This window comes from Ctenocephalides felis, unplaced genomic scaffold, assembly GCF_003426905.1.
Source record: "Ctenocephalides felis isolate EL2017-DRISC unplaced genomic scaffold, ASM342690v1 CF-g0.4_SCAFFOLD_01170, whole genome shotgun sequence".
Classification (NCBI taxonomy): domain Eukaryota; kingdom Metazoa; phylum Arthropoda; class Insecta; order Siphonaptera; family Pulicidae; genus Ctenocephalides; species Ctenocephalides felis.
Genome location: NW_020537324.1, coordinates 18,192,506 through 18,203,802, shown reverse-complemented (window position 1 = coordinate 18,203,802; position 11,297 = coordinate 18,192,506). Strand labels below are relative to the sequence as shown.

At 28.7% G+C, this 11,297-nt stretch overlaps 1 protein-coding gene across 1 annotated transcript in view; it reads left to right on the top strand.

Moving 5' to 3' along the window:
- Positions 1-3,470: 3,470 nt before the first annotated feature.
- LOC113366410 (probable G-protein coupled receptor 158) overlaps positions 3,471-11,297 on the top strand; it is a 181,265-nt gene continuing 173,438 nt past the window's right edge. Inside the window, exon 1 of the mRNA XM_026608008.1 lies at positions 3,471-3,805. The gene's annotated coding sequence lies outside the window, so the exon portion shown is untranslated. The remainder of the gene's footprint in view (positions 3,806-11,297) is intronic.

Here is an 11,297-nt window from a genome sequence, read left to right as displayed (position 1 = left end):
CAATCTTGGCCAACATTGAATATGTTAAAACTTTTAACTCAAATAAAATACTCTAGAAGAGCTGTGCTTTCAATTTATTTTTAATAAATTTAGAATTGCAGTTTGTTTTCCAATTATTAATAAATTATCTGTAGTATAATGTTTAATTACTGTTTAAAAAGAAAGATTTAAGAAAAAATATGAAATTAGAAAAGTAGGCATGAATACAATGTTTAAAATATACATAATTTTATAGAATTCAAAAAAGATATAACCATTAGCCTGATATGTATGTTCAATCAAGAAAAGGTCATTTATCAAATAGTTCTATTAAAACTTTTTCTTAATATTTGTGAACATCAATCACAACTATTCTTAGTACTAAATGACTAATAATTTCTTTTGTATGATATTAATATTAGACATTTCTAATTTCGAGGTGATGGAAGGCTATTTCTTCAAGGTTTCTAATTTAGATCTGGTGATTTAATTCAACTACTGTTTGATATCAAGCTGTCCCAGACGGTAATAGAACCTAGAACATGTGGTTGCAAGACCAGAGCTAGTAGCATTGAACTACGGACAAATTCAATTTTGCTTATATAATGAATAATCTGCTGTTGGCTACACCTGAATTTCAGACACATGATTATTTTGATGTGCTTTATTAATAATTATAAAGCGAATGATATTATGTGTCGTTTGCAAGCGCGATTGTAATGAACAATTTATCAGTGGTTTTGATGCTTTTAAAAACACAAATTAATCTTATCGGAATCGGCGTTGATTGAGTTTGGCAACAACAAATCGGGGTAAAATGTTAAATTGACATGTCATGTAATTCTGTATAGTGATAAAAATTAAATGCAGGTCTGGATTTAACAACCAACGTTCTTTGTAACATGTATTTTTATCAAAAACTGACGATATTTTACTAGATTAATTCATTTATGTTATAATTTGTAATAAATTATCACTTTGTGGTAATTAATGTCAACTTTCAGTTGTGCATGCTGTAAACTACTGCTTACTTTATTTCATCATTTTGAAATATATATGGAATCGTAATAGTCCTTTTTGTGTAATGTTAGTATTTAATAAAACTTACTTTATTAGAATAATAATAGTGCTAATTTCAGAAAATTATATGAAACTGATTTAATATGTTAAAATGTGCCATGTACTTCTATTATACTACTTCAAATATTTTTTACAAATCTATTACTGTCGGAAGAAATTTTACAAGACAAATATTAATTTTACTGAATATTAATTTAACAGAATATTAATTTTATTTGTTTACCTGCCCACCAGTTGGCCTGTCAACCAGTTTACCAATCTATTAATTTACCTGTGCATCAGCGAACTTTGCCCATCGGTTTACCTGTCTACCAATTTACCTGTCCACCAATTTATCTGTCTATCTCTTCGTCTGTCTACGTACATATCTATCATGTTTAAATATTTATCTGTTTATCTGTTTACTAATTTACCACTATTATTTTACCTATTTATTTATGTATCTGCCTAACAGCCTACCGTTCTACCTTGCCAAAAAATTAATATATTTTTTTGCATACTTTGCTGCGTATCTCCGAAAAGGCTAGACCTGTCTTTGCCAAAAACTAATCAGCATATCTCCCCATCAGGAATCGAATAATTCAAGAGGTTGATGCGTGCATCCAAAATCGTGGACAAAAAATTTTATCCACAGAAAATACACACACATGCATACATTCGTTTTTTCTAAGGCATGCCAACATATTAAAAAAATTCTGAAACGTAAAGATATGCAAATGATTTAATTTTGTATTTTTGGACGATTACTATAACTTACCCAGCAGGAAGGAACAATTAAACGAAGACAAATAATGAAAGAAAAAATATGTACCCATCACATTGTCCTTTTTTAAAATTTCTATACATCTTTACGTTTCAAAGGTTTCTGAACAATTTGGCACACCTAAGAAAAAATGGATGTAGGTGTGTGTATGTATCTTTGGATACAATTTTTCATCGACGATTTCGGGAATTTAATCACCCAATATGAATAATTCAGATTTTCAGGAGCAAAAAGTGCCAAAATTGGTAATGCAGTTTTTAGATAACGGAGCGTCCGATTTGAATGACCCAAAAACAGTTTTATTTGTATTGACGAGATGAACTTATTATAATTTTGGGAATGTAGTGCTAGTGGTTTGGAAAATACAATTGGAAAAGGAAAAAAATTGACAATGAATGCCCATCCAAAAATTTCAGAATATAAAAAAGATCAACTATATCAAAAAGTCAATTTTTTAAACATTTAAAAATGTTAAAAACTTAATTTATTTAAAGTTTTAATTTTTGGTACAGAAAGCTACAGAAATTTGTCTTAAGGCACTATGCCATACACAACTAGTTTATATTTCGATTTGATTGTATATTGATTATAATATACTGATATTTAGTATGTTTTTGTTATTATTGCATTATTACAAAACATAATATGACTATGAATTTCTTTAAATACCCGAATATTAAAATTCATTAATTTTTTATTTCAAATTTTGCGCCATTAATTTGAATTCCGATAGCAGCGCTCTTACGTCTGAGTGTAGGGGATAATCTTACAATAGTGTTGTTTGAAGGCCAAACAGTTATTGTACATTCTCTTTATGGTAAGAATAATCTAAAGATTAATCTAAATCTTATTATCCCTTCTGAACGTAAAATTCGGGAGAGCGAAAAGTCTATATGAATTCATTATAATCAAATATTGTCTAGGCGACTTAACTCTCAGAGAATTGAGTGAAGTAAATTCGTTAGGATTGCGTTCAATTTTCAATAGGTGTTTATGGCACCAATCCTTGATACCATTTTTTTTATTTTTATTTTTATTGGCCTCGCTTACTCGAGCATTTAGCCATCCACGTTATTCTATACAATCATAAATCTTATACAATCTTCAATTTTATACTATCTTCTTCATATAATCCTATTTCTTTTTCTATACTTCTTAACTTATCTTCATTTTTATTTTACTATCTTCTCATTTCATCTTCTAACCACATATTTCTTCTACTTCTATACTTCTCATTTCTTCTTCTAAATTCTTCTTACTTCAATTCATTTTTAATTCTAATTCTCTAATTTTTATACATTTTTGATTTTACATACATATCTTTTTAGTACAATTCATAATTATGTTATTATTCCAACTTAACTAGTTAATTATTTTTCGGGAACGCTACTCTTGAGCCACTGGTCTATTTTACGGCAGAATAGTCTCATAAATCTAAGTTTAATATATAAAGCATTTTATTTAATAGTACAATAATATGTTTAATAATAAGGCATGAGTATTCTCCTTCTCTTCGACCACAATGTCGCCGTAACAACATAAACAAACATCTTTGCCATGTTTCTGTCTAACGCTCTGCGCATATTATAATTTCCTCTTTCTGCCACCTCGGCGCTACGTTTTCGACCACTCTTGTTCCGAATTCGCAACGAAATCGCAGTATCAACCCAACTGCGGAGCAGGCGGCGTCGCAGCTCGTACCCCGTTCCGAACTCGTAGCCACGCGGTCGAGAAAACCGACTCGAAATCGCGATAGAAATAATAGATTTAGACTTGATTATTATTAGTAATCGATTGATTTTAATGTAGACTTGTATTTGAAGTAATATCAATTATTATTTGTGGACACTGATTGACTATAGTGCGTTTGATTGACTATTTTCTGATCTGTTTATCAGTACTGTTGACCGGCAATATGATTTGTGTGTGACGAATATTTTGTGCGTACCTGAGATTTGCTGTGTAGTGTTGTGTAATCAAAAGGTAAGATTATTAAAATAATTAATAATTTTAATATATAATTATATAATTATATATGCATTAGTATTATATTATTCAGAGATAATACTAAATGCAAACCAGTGGGGAGTATGGCATCGTGCCTTAAGGCAAATTGCTAGAACTTCCGTACCGTAACGAAATGTTCGAGGAATATTGAATGTTTTCAAATAGATTATTATAAATATTGTAACATTGTCTAATATTTATAAGAATTATATAAACTGAATTGCAAAGTTGAAATTATTTGTTTAAAGTATATTAGAACTTTAGTCAGAATTAAAAATAAAATCTGATTTATTTTCGATATACAAAAAAAAATTTTTTTTGAAAAAAAAATTAGAAAAAAAAATTTTGAAACAAAAATTTTTAAAACAAGCAGAACATTTTTTGAATCATTTAACCCTCCGTCGGTCGGATATTTTTTCACCTTCGAACGGTCGGAAAGGTCTGGCTGGACCACCATTCATTTTACATGCATTTATATGGGATAAATGAGTTTTTGGTGTCTTATGTATTAACGATTATATAAAAAAATCAAGAAATATAAAAAAAACGTTGCCTTTTTTGTTAATTTTTCTGTTTTAAATCAATGAAAAACAGTATTTATTCTTTTTGGCGCCTGAATGAATGTGTGCATTACTCATCAGATTTTCAGTGTTTGCGATTACCAATAAGTTTGGTAGGTTTTCAAGAAACTCTCGTCATGAAAATACTAACATTCATGTTAGAACACATAGCAAAGAATATAAAAAACGCAGTTTGAATAGAAAATACCATGAAAAAGCGTATATTTCATACAAAATGTATGGGTGGTCTAGACAGACCTTTCCGACCGTTCGAAGTATAAAAAAAATTAAATCCTTATAATTATCCTTCTGTACATTTTTTTCATCCTGATTTTTTCATTGATCGACAGCTAATGAAATTTTAGGAAAAGTCAAGAAATTACAAGTCGATAGGATTACTAGAAGTATTTTTTTTTTCTAATTGAAGTCGAAAAAAGTCTGGCCAGACCACGCCGACCGACGGAGGGTTAAATCGAACTCTTAGTTCTCTCAAACACTGCCACTTTTTTAACATTTACCTCTGTATCTTCAAATTGGCTGGGCCTACCTTTGCCAAAAACTAATAACCACTTCTCCCAATCATTACTAATTGACTGGTTTTCATTATTCAAATCAGTTACTCCATTCTCTCAAAAACTCGATTTCTATTTTTTTGCCCTCTTTGCTCTTTATCTCCGTAACTGCTCGACCTGCCTTTGCCAAAAACTAAGCAGCGCATCTCCCTATCAATAGGATCGAATGTTTTTTGAACCATTCAAATCGGTTGCCGGTTGATCCGTGCACCCGAAAACGTGACCGAAAAATTGTATCCATATATACATACACACACACACATCCATTTTTTCTAAGGTATGCCAAAGTGTTCAGAAACCTTCAAAACGTCCAGAAATGTAAAAATTTTCAATTTCGATTTTTGGACGATTACAATAACTTACCCTACGGGAAGTTAATAATTGTTTAACAAGTTGTTTGTGGCGCAAGGTAAAATGTTGCTTTAAGGAAAAACGCCATTTCAAACTATTTATTTGATTCCGACAAAGCCTCAAAATATTTTAAATATCTTGAAATTTGGTAATCTGCCTTGTTTTTATCTTCTAAAAAATTGCAATGATCAAAGTTTATACCCTCGACGAAAGTTTTATTCCCAAAATTCTGCTGAAGTCTCCATGACAAGTACCACATGGATTGCAATATAATATCAATTACTGTAATGATTTAGTTGGCTATTAACTTCCTTTAGGGTAAGTTATAGTATGATTTTATGTATTTTTTATGTATCTTTACGTTCTAAAGGATTCTGAACATTTTGCCATACCTTAGAAAAAATGAATGTCTATGTGTGTGTACGGATACAAATTTTCGTTGATGATTTTCGAAACCCGAATCAACCGATTTGAATTATTAAAAAAAAAAAATGCGATTCGTATTGATGAGGAGACGCGCGATTAGTTTTTGACAAATGCAGTTTCAAGCCGTTTTCAAGATACGGGGCAAAAAGTGCCATAAATGATAATTCTGTTTTTGAGATAACCGAGGGTCCGATTTGAATGATTCAATAATGATGAAGTGAAAAGTTTTATTTATAATGATGATGTGAAAAGTTTATTAAATTTTTGCGAAGGCATGTCCAGCGATTTCGGGACTGGAGAGAAAATTTAAAAAAATTACATCTGGTGGTTAAAAGTAATTATTACAAGTTAGTATAATTGATTTATATACGAGTAGAATTATTGATACATAGGTGAACTGGCAGACGGGTGGACAGGTAGACAGGAAGGTATGTAAACAAATGCAAAATATGTAAGGTAGTCAAGTAACAAGTCTCTCAAGTCTGAGAGGTAGCATGGTAAATAATAAAAAAATAGTAATAGATAGTATAGCAAGCAGGCAGGTAGACACGTCGATATGCAGTTGGAGAGGTAGATAAATAAACAGGTAGATGAATAAAATATGTAAATATAAGTATTATACGAATTCCAAAAATGTTTCCATTTCAGTACTTAATTTAGCACGTAAATAATTTATAATAGTTTAATGATCCTATTAATAATCTTAAATTATTAATGAATTTTGATTGATTATTGATTATTTTTATTTCTCAAAAGTTCAATAATACGGAAAGTTCCAGCAATTTGCTTTATGGCACAAAGCCATGCACTACTAGTTTCTTTATTAACTTTACTTTACTTTACTTTACTTTACTTTAGTTTACTTTATTTTGATGTAATGAACTATATTAGTATAATTACTGATTTCTACCTATAATTATAAAACTCTTACCGCAATTGGGTCATAGCATTTGATGACTGTTTTTATTGGAATTTTTCAAAAACTTTGTTTTGAAAAACAAAAAAATTTAAAACATTCATATGATGTATATAATTTTTTTTATAGAATTTTTCTATTATTTTCAATATCACATATTTGTTAATTCCTGCTTAGTATAGTTCATATACTGGATAGGTGTGCAATTTGTTATTAATATATTTTTGTATTTACTTATTATAGACAAATAAAGATCTGAGTGTAAAAAAAAACTTAAAACATATTTTATCAAAGAGAGGCTAATTTTACATAAGATATCGCACCAGCATTTAGGATATACTATACCAGATTGTTTTTCTATGTTTCATACAATTTTTAATTAAAAAAAATTAACATCGTTCTGGTAACAATGAAATAATATTTCACGACTGACAAAGAATTGATACTAGAAATTGCGAATCTAGTTATTGCAAATCTTGCAAACAAAATTAAGTGCCATTTTAATCGTACATGATGACGGTTTTTGCTTTCTAATATTAAACGTAATAATGATTAATGCCACTTTTAAATAAGTCTTACCTCATATTTATATTACAATGTCAACCGACCTGTTCATATTAATTATGTTAGTTAATTATCATTATCCAGTGATTTATCATTACGTAAAATAAACTTTTCCACTAGGTAACTGTAATTTATTTGGCTGCATACGATATTTTCGATTAAATCGCAGTTCTATTTCAATTTATTACACTTGCTGCAGTTTCATAATTATTACTGCGTGTGGTATTATATAATGCAAATTTATTATTAATTAAAAAGTCATAGTAATTAAAATATATACATGAAATATTACGTTCATTTCCAAAGTAAATGTAAGGGATGGTAAAGATTCTATTTCGGGCTCCGATAGGAAATATTATATTTCACAGTTACTAGTTACAAAATTTGTTCTTCATAGTTGTTGCAAGTATTTTTGCTCTAAATTATAGAAAATCAGTCAATTTAGATAAAGTTTTGCCTCTGTAATTACAGTTCATAAATTAAATTTTGTCAGATAATTTTTTCAGTGGTTGATAAAGTCATATTGAAATTTAAATAGATTTTATTATTAATATTTTGTGGAATTAACATTTTATAATGAAATTTCATCACATTAATTTATGTACATACATCAATTTAGTATATTTGTTAGAACAATTTTAGCTATAATTATTCAGTATATTGAATGACACAGTTATTAGGAGCTCCTGTATATAATTTGGCAATAAATTCTAATTATATGAATTAATTAAGTTTCCAGGTAGTTATTGTTTATACAAGTATGTTTTAATACATATGTTTTACTACAATTTCAAATCCATATTTTGTAAAGATTTTTTTCTCAAATATTTTTGTTTTGCCTTTAGCTTTCTCATATTTTAAAAGTTTCTACATAATATTTACATTAAAATCTCAAATTCTGCAGCAAAATAGCACAACATATCACGAGGGCATTGTTAAAATTATTAGTCTATCCCTAAGGTATGTACTTTAAAAGCGCTTCGAGATAAATTTTGACTGAGGATGCCAAAAGTTTTTTCAAACTGTAATATATTTAGTGAATTTTAAACTAGACAGACGGTTATAAAATGTGATAAAAGTGTAATATCATTGTTTTTAGAAGTATTCTTGTAAGATAAAAGAAATTACCGAATGGTACACTAGTTTTCGAAACATTGTTTGGTATATTTAGTATATTTTGACAAGTTTTGTAAAATCAATTAATTATATAAAAAATATAGTATCAGAAGTACTACTTGCAATTTGAGAAAAGCTTCTTAATTGGAAATTATGAACAGTTTAATCACTTCGACACTTCATATTTTAATCTTAAATAATAGATCTACTAATTATATAAATATTTATACACAATTTGAGACAACTTCTTCAATTAAATTTAATTTGTTTTATTTTTTTAGTTATAAATTAAGATATGAAAAATCTGTACAATACTATATACATACGTGTCTAGAATAAATTCGAATATTACAAAAAATTGACGATCAAAATGATGTGCAATATCTTCATAATAAATTAAAAAAAAAATATGAAAGTATGAAAATCTGCATCATACAAATGTCAATAATGATAATTCTGCTAATTACAAAGTACTTTATGCTGATGTGCCAGATTTTGATTTCAAGAAAAAAACTATTGAAAACATCTCGATAATCGGAAAAACTAAAAAGACCAACTCATCTCAATTTTTTTTTTAATCAATTAGTCGATAATTTCATTTATAGTAGTCGCCGATCTTTTTGCAAACACCATGGAATTTTCTCTTATTATAATTTTTTTCTTCTACTAAATTACTAATATATTAATATATTAGTTATATCCTAGAGCTAAATCATTATTGAATGATTTTATCGATATTTTTACCACAATTACCTGATCGAAATTAGTTAACTCAAATCGACAATGAAAAATTTCATGGACCTATATGTTTGAAAGGTTTCTGAACATTTTGGCATACCTTATAAAAATATATGCATGTGTATACAGATAAAAAAAATTGTCGACGATTTTGGGAACGGACCAACAGATTTGAATAGTTAAAAAACATTCGATTTGTATTGATGGGGAGATGCGCTAATTAGTTTTGGCAAAGGCAGATCTAGCAGTCCTGGAGATACAGGGCAAAATGTGCCAAAAATGGTAAATCAGTTTCTGAGAGAACGGAGTGCCCGATTTTAATGATTCAAAATACATTTTACTTGTATTGATGAAATAAACAGCTGGTGGAATTTTTAGGATGCAGGTCAAAAAATGCCATTTGGCTGTGAAAAATGACCATTAGACATATGTACATCATATTTTCAGATATCTTCTAAAGATTATAGTAATAAGTAGAAATTTTTCTATACATTTATATGGGTTCCGTACCGGTGTTTACACTTCGATAGTTGGGTCTAAATCAGCTATGCAGCGCTATTGCTTTAAAAATGTTCAAAATTTAATAAAAAAAATCCATATTATGATATAAAAACAGAAGAAATGTAATCAAAAATTATCACAAACAAAATTAATCAATACAATATATAAAACTTTTGAATATTGTAACTACAAATACAATACGTAGTTATATTAAAAATAGACACGTAATTAATATTACGATTAAGATGTTTTACAACAAATCATTGGTTTTTCAAAAAATCAAACCAAACAAAATCATTGTTTTTAAAATTCTTAAAATTCTAAATTTTGCAGTTCTCAAAAAATACATAGATCTTTTTTTAATTCAAATTTTCGGTAAGGTAAGCTTCAGAAATTACCCTTAAGGTACGATTTCATACACCACTAGGTCGTTTCACTACTTGGTTATCCTGATTTCATCAATATTTTGAAAAAGTTGAAATGAATGAGCGCTAAACCAACTATACTTTGAAAACTGTGTTGATAAAGGAGCACTAAACGAAGCAGCATTAAGAGTGACATTACTGCATACATAGCTATACCTTTATAACGCATTTCCAATAAATAACGAAATAGTCAATTTTACAAATAATCACATTATAGTAATGCATTCTAGTTTAGTACAAACCAATTAAAAAAAAAGCGATAATCAAAAATGCTGTACAGTCCACTCGTTTTATACCACTTTATCATCGATAATTGTCTTATTGGCGTCCACACGATCGCACCGGTACCTAATCTGTTTAACGCGTTGCAATTACTGCATCCAGTGAACTAAAATGGTAACCGATGATCGAACTAACCGTCACACGAAATATTCAGTTTGCAATTCATATTAGACCACAATTTGGCAGCCCACGCCGAATACCCTCGGAAATTTTCATTAACACCATCACAGGTATTAATCTACTAAAATAATTATCTGTGACGCCTCAGTTAGATGAATTATAGATATATATATACACATGTGCACATATATTAAAAATTGAATTGCAGAATAATGAATAAAATTTATATGTAATAATATATATTATGAATGAATGATGAGTTGTTTTGATATATCAGCTTGTTTCTTTTCCGAACCAAAGAAAAAAGTTATTTGAAAATGATTGTAACCGACGTTTTGGAACTAGTAATTAAATTCCATTATCTGGTTTCTTGCAATTTCGATTCCTGAATTCAAATCACAAATTTAATATAAGCACTTGTATATATGTATATGTTTATGTATATATTTAATTAGAGGTTAAGTGGTTTAAAAATATTCTTATGTGTAATGATATTTGAGTTCACGTTATACTGTCCAGATGGCGCAAGAATTTACTTAATGACGTATGTTAATAAAAAATATAAGAAACTTTCAATTGGCGTGCACTCTATCTAAATGTTTATATTAAGAGCTAATACTATTAGAGATTCATTTTTTAATCATTTGGAAGCATTGGCCCTTGGGAGCAAAGAAAAAATGTCCTTGTTAAGGACCACTTGTTATACCTTGTTAATGTATATATATATATATATATATAAATATCTTATGTATAAAAATAGAACTCGGTATGTGTTAGGTATGCTAAAACTCTAAAACAGCTGAGCCGATTTGACGACTTTTAGTCTTGAAATATTCGTACCAATCTTGAGATTATGGGAAAAATGAGAAATTATTTCAAAACCGCGTAGAGACTTTT